Genomic DNA, 8,834 nt, shown 5'->3' with positions numbered 1-8,834 from the left:
ACCAGTACAAACTATATATATACTAACATCACCAGTACAAACTATATATATACTAACATCACCAGTACAAACTATATATATACTAACATCACCAGTACAAACTATATATATACTAACATCACCAGTACAAACTATATATATACTAACATCACCAGTACAAACTATATATATATATATATATATATACTAACATCACCAGTACAAACTATATATATACTAACATCACCAGTACAAACTATATATATACTAACATCACCAGTACAAACTATATATATACTAACATCACCAGTACAAACTATATATATATACTAACATCACCAGTACAAACTATATATATACTAACATCACCAGTACAAACTATATATATACTAACATCACCAGTACAAACTATATATATATATATAATAACATCACCGGTACAAACTATATATATATATATATATAACATCACCAGTACAAACTATATATATACTAACATCACCAGTACAAACTATATATATACTAACATCACCAGTACAAACTATATATATACTAACATCACCAGTACAAACTATATATATATATATACTAACATCACCAGTACAAACTATATATATACTAACATCACCAGTACAAACTATATATATACTAACATCACCAGTACAAACTATATATATACTAACATCACCAGTACAGACTATATATATATATACTAACATCACCAGTACAAACTATATATATACTAACATCACCAGTACAAACTATATATATACTAACATCACCAGTACAAACTATATATATACTAACAACACCAGTACAAACTATATATATACTAACATCACCAGTACAGACTATATATATACTAACATCACCAGTACAAACTATATATATACTAACATCACCAGTACAAACTCTATATATACTAAACATCACCAGTACAAACTATATATATATACTAACATCACCAGTACAAACTATATATATACTAACATCACCAGTACAAACTATATATATATACTAACATCACCAGTACAAACTATATATATATACTAACATCACCAGTACAAACTATATATATATACTAACATCACCAGTACAAACTATATATATACTAACATCACCAGTACAAACTATATATATATATATATACTAACATCACCAGTACAAACTATATATATACTAACATCACCAGTACAAACTATATATATACTAACATCACCAGTACAGACTATATATATATACTAACATCACCAGTACAAACTATATATATACTAACATCACCAGTACAAACTATATATATATACTAACATCACCAGTACAAACTATATATATACTAACATCACCAGTACAAACTATACATATACTATATCACCAGTACATCACCAGTACAAACTATATATATACTAACATCACCAGTACAAACTATATATATACTAACATCACCAGTACAAACTATATATATACTAACATCACCAGTACAAACTATATATATATATATACTAACATCACCAGTACAAACTATATATATACTAACATCACCAACATACAGTAACTATATATATACTAACATCACCAGTACAAACTATATATATACAACATCACCAGTACAAACTATATATATATACTAACATCACCAGTACAAACTATATATATATATAACATCACCAGTACAAACTATATATATACTAACATCACCAGTACAAACTATATATATATACTATCAAACTATATATATACAACATCACCAGTACAAACTATATATATACTAACATCACCAGTACAAACTATATATATACTAACATCACCAGTACAAACTATATATATACTAACATCACCAGTACAAACTATATATATACTAACATCACCAGTACAAACTATATATATACTAACATCACCAGTACAAACTATATATATACTAACATCACCAGTACAAACTAGTATATACTAACATCTATATATATACTAACATCACCAGTACTAACATCACCAGTACAAACTATATATATACTAACATCACCAGTACAAACTATATATATACTAACATCACCAGTACAAACTATATATATAGTACTAACATCACCAGTACAAACTATATATATACTAACATCACCAGTACAAACTATATATATACTAACATCACCAGTACAAACTATATATATATATATACTAACATCACCAGTACAAACTATATATATACTAACATCACCAGTACAAACTATATATATATATATATACTAACATCACCAGTACAAACTATATATATACTAACATCACCAGTACAAACTATATATATACTAACATCACCAGTACAAACTATATATATACTAACATCACCAGTACAAACTATATATATACTAACATCACCAGTACAAACTATATATATACTAACATCACCAGTACAAACTATATATATACTAACACTATATATATACTAACATCACCAGTACAAACTATATATATACTAACATCACCAGTACAAACTATATATATATACTAACATCACCAGTACAAACTATATATATACTAACATCACCAGTACAAACTATATATATACTAACATCACCAGTACAAACTATATATATACTAACATCACCAGTACAAACTATATATATACTAACATCACCAGTACAAACTATATATATACTAACATCACCAGTACAAACTATATATATACTAACATCACCAGTACAAACTATATATATATATATACTAACATCACCAGTACAAACTATATATATACTAACATCACCAGTACAAACTATATATATATTATATACTAACATCACCAGTACAAACTATATATATATATATATATATATATATATACTAACATCACCAGTACAAACTATATATATACTAACATCACCAGTACAAACTATATATATACTAACATCACCAGTACAAACTATATATATACTAACATCAACAGTACAAACTATATATATACTAACATCACCAGTACAAACTATATATATACTAACATCACCAGTACAGACTATATATATATATATACTAACATCAGCGGTACAAACTATATATATATACTAACATCACCAGTACAAACTATATATATACTAACATCACCAGTACAAACTATATATATACTAACATCACCAGTACAAACTATATATATATACTAACATCACCAGTACAAACTATATATATACTAACATCACCAGTACAAACTATATATATACTAACATCACCAGTACAAACTATATATATACTAACATCACCAGTACAAACTATATATATACTAACATCACCAGTACAAACTATATATATACTAACATCACCAGTACAAACTATATATATACTAACATCACCAGTACAAACTATATATATACTAACATCACCAGTACAAACTATATATATACTAACATCACCAGTACAAACTATATATATACTAACATCACCAGTACAAACTATATATATACTAACATCACCAGTACAAACTATATATATATACTAACATCACCAGTACAAACTATATATATACTAACATCACCAGTACAAACTATATATATACTAACATCACCAGTACAGACTATATATATATAACATCACCAGTAACATCACCAGTACAAACTATATATATACTAACATCACCAGTACAAACTATATATATATACTAACAACATCACCAGTACAAACTATATATATACTAACATCACCAGTACAAACTATATATATATACTAACATCACCAGTACAAACTATATATATACTAACATCACCAGTACAAACTATATATATACTAACATCACCAGTACAAACTATATATATACTAACATCACCAGTACAAACTATATATATATATACTAACATCACCAGTACAAACTATATATATACTAACATCACCAGTACAAACTATATATATACTAACATCACCAGTACAAACTATATATATATATACTAACATCACCAGTACAAACTATATATATACTATATATATATACTAACATCACCAGTACAAACTATATATATACTAACATCACCAGTACAAACTATATATATACCAACAAACTATATATATACAACATCACCAGTACAAACTATATATATACTAACATCACCAGTACAAACTATATATATACTAACATCACCAGTACAAACTATATATATATACAACATCACCAGTACAAACTATATATATACTAACATCACCAGTACAAACTATATATATACTAACATCACCAGTACAAACTATATATATACTAACATCACCAGTACAAACTATATATATACTAACATCACCAGTACAAACATATATATATACATCACCAGTACAAACTATATATATATATATCACCAACATCACCAGTACAAACTATATATATACTAACATCACCAGTACAAACTATATATATATACCAGTAACATCACCAGTACAAACTATATATATACTAACATCACCAGTACAAACTATATATATACTAACATCACCAGTACAAACTATATATATACTAACATCACCAGTACAAACTATATATATACTAACATCACCAGTACAAACTATATATATACTAACATCACCAGTACAAACTATATATATACTAACATCACCAGTACAAACTATATATATACTAACATCACCAGTACAAACTATATATATACTAACATCACTAGTACAAACTATATATATACTAACATCACCAGTACAAACTATATATATACTAACATCACCAGTACAAACTATATATATATATATACTAACATCACCAGTACAAACTATATATATATATATATATACTAACATCACCAGTACAAACTATATATATACTAACATCACTAAAACAAACTATATATATACTAACATCACCAGTACAAACTATATATATACTAACATCACCAGTACAAACTATATATATACTAACATCACCAGTACAAACTATATATATACTAACATCACCAGTACAAACTATATATATACTAACATCACCAGTACAAACTATATATATACTAACATCACCAGTACAAACTATATATATACTAACATCACCAGTACAAACTATATATATACTAACATCACCAGTACAAACTATATATATACTAACATCACCAGTACAAACTATATATATACTAACATCACCAGTACAAACTATATATATACTAACATCACCAGTACAAACTATATATATACTAACATCACCAGTACAAACTATATATATATATATACAACATCACCAGTACAAACTATATATATACTAACATCACCAGTACAAACTATATATATACTAACATCACCAGTACAAACTATATATATACTAACATCACCAGTACAAACTATATATATACTAACATCACCAGTACAAACTATATATATACTAACATCACCAGTACAAACTATATATATACTAACATCACCAGTACAAACTATATATATACAAACTATAGTACAAACTATATATATAACATCACCAGTACAAACTATATATATATATAACATCACCAGTACAGAATCTATTTATACTAACATCACCAGTACAAAGTATATATCTATACTAACATCACCAGTACAAACTATATATATACTAACATCACCAGTACAAACTATATATATACTAACATCACCAGTACAAACTATATATATACTAACATCACCAGTACAAACTATATATATACTAACATCACCAGTACAAACTATATATATACTAACATCACCAGTACAAACTATATATATATATATACTAACATCACCAGTACAAACTATATATATACTAACATCACCAGTACAAACTATATATATACTAACATCACCAGTACAAACTATATATATACTAACATCACCAGTACAAACTATATATATACTAACATCACCAGTACAAACTAAACTATATATATATATATATACTAACATCACCAGTACAAACTATATATATATATATACATATATACTAACATCACCAGTACAAACTATATATATACTAACATCACCAGTACAAACTATATATATACTAACATCACCAGTACAAACTATATATATACTAACATCACCAGTACAAACTATATATATACTAACATCACCAGTACAAACTATATATATACTATCATCACGAGTACAAACTATATATATACTAACATCACCAGTACAAACTATATATATACTAACATCACCAGTACAAACTATATATATACTAACATCACCAGTACAAACTATATATATATAATAACATCACCAGTACAAACTATATATATACTAACATCACCAGTACAAACTATATATATATACTAACATCACCAGTACAAACTATATATATACTAACATCACCAGTACAAACTATATATATACTAACATCACCAGTACAAACTATATATATATACTAACATCACCAGTACAAACTATATATATATATACTAACATCACCAGTACAAACTATATATATATATAACATCACCAGTACAAACTATATATATACTAACATCACCAGTACAAACTATATATATACTAACATCACCAGTACAAACTATACTATATATATACCAACATCACCAGTACAAACTATATATCTATACTAACATCACCAGTACAAACTATATATATACTAACATCACCAGTACAAACTATATATATACTAACATCACCAGTACAAACTATATATATACTAACATCACCAGTACAAACTATATATATACTAACATCACCAGTACAAACTATATATATACTAACATCACCAGTACAAACTATATATATACTAACATCACCAGTACAAACTATATATATATACTAACATCACCAGTACATCACATCAGTACAAACTATATATATACTAACATCACCAGTACAAACTATATATATATAACATCAACATCACAGTACAGTACAAACTATATATATACTAACATCACCAGTACAAACTATATATATACTACCATTACTAGTCCAAACTATATTTATACTACTAACATCACCAGTACAAACTATATATATACTAACATCACCAGTACAAACTATATATATACTAACATCACCAGTACAAACTATATATATACTAACATCACCAGTACAAACTATATATATATACTAACATCACCAGTACAAACTATATATATACTAACATCACCAGTACAAACTATATATATACTAACATCACCAGTACAAACTATATATATAATAACATCACCAGTACAAACTATATATATACTAACATCACCAGTACAAACTATATATATACTAACATCACCAGTACAAACTATATATATACTAACATCACCAGTACAAACTATATATATACTAACATCACCAGTACAAACTATATATATACTAACATCACCAGTACAAACTATATATATACTAACATCACCAGTACAAACTATATATATACTAACATCACCAGTACAAACTATATATATACTAACATCACCAGTACAAACTATATATATACTAACATCACCACTAACATCACCAGTACAAACTATATATATACTAACATCACCAGTACAAACTATATATATATATATATACTAACATCACCAGTACAAACTATATATATACTAACATCACCAGTACAAACTATATATATACTAACATCACCAGTACAAACTATATATATACTAACATCACCAGTACAAACTATATATATACTAACATCACCAGTACAGACTATATATATATATACTAACATCACCAGTACAAACTATATATATACTAACATCACCAGTACAAACTATATATATACTAACATCACCAGTACAAACTATATATATACTAACATCACCAGTACAAACTATATATATACTAACATCACCAGTACAAACTATATATATACTAACATCACCAGTACAAACTATATATATACTAACATCACCAGTACAAACTATATATATATACTAACATCACCAGTACAAACTATATATATATACTAACATCACCAGTACAAACTATATATATACTAACATCACCAGTACAAACTATATATATACTAACATCACCAGTACAAACTATATATATACTAACATCACCAGTACAAACTATATATATACTAACATCACCAGTACAAACTATATATATACTAACATCACCAGTACAAACTATATATATACTAACATCACCAGTACAAACTATATATATACTAACATCACCAGTACAAACTATATATACTACCAACATCACCAGTACAAACTATATATATACTAACATCACCAGTACAAACTATATATATATACTAACAACATCACCAGTACAAACTATATATATACTAACATCACCAGTACAAACTATATATATACTAACATCACCAGTACAAACTATATATATACTAACATCACCAGTACAAACTATATATATACTAACATCACCAGTACAAACTATATATATACAACATCACCAGTACAGACTATATATATATACTAACATCACCAGTACAAACTATATATATACTAACATCACCAGTACAAACTATATATATACTAACATCACCAGTACAAACATATATATATACTAACACACCAGTACAAACTATATATATATACTAACATCACCAGTACAAACTATATATATACTAACATCACCAGTACAAACTATATATATACTAACATCACCAGTACAAACTATATATATACTAACATCACCAGTACAAACTATATATATACTAACATCACCAGTACAAACTATATATATACTAACATCACCAGTACAAACTATATATATACTAACATCAAATATCACCAGTACAAACTATATATATACTAACATCACCAGTACAAACTATATATATATAACATCACCAGTACAAACTATATATATACTATATATATATAACATCACAAACAGTACAAACTATATATATACTAACATCACCAGTACAAACTATATATATACTAACATCACCAGTACAAACTATATATATACTAACA

Source organism: Tachypleus tridentatus, chromosome 5, assembly GCF_004210375.1.
Source record: "Tachypleus tridentatus isolate NWPU-2018 chromosome 5, ASM421037v1, whole genome shotgun sequence".
Lineage (NCBI taxonomy): Eukaryota > Metazoa > Arthropoda > Merostomata > Xiphosura > Limulidae > Tachypleus > Tachypleus tridentatus.
Note: the sequence above shows the minus strand (reverse complement) of the source record.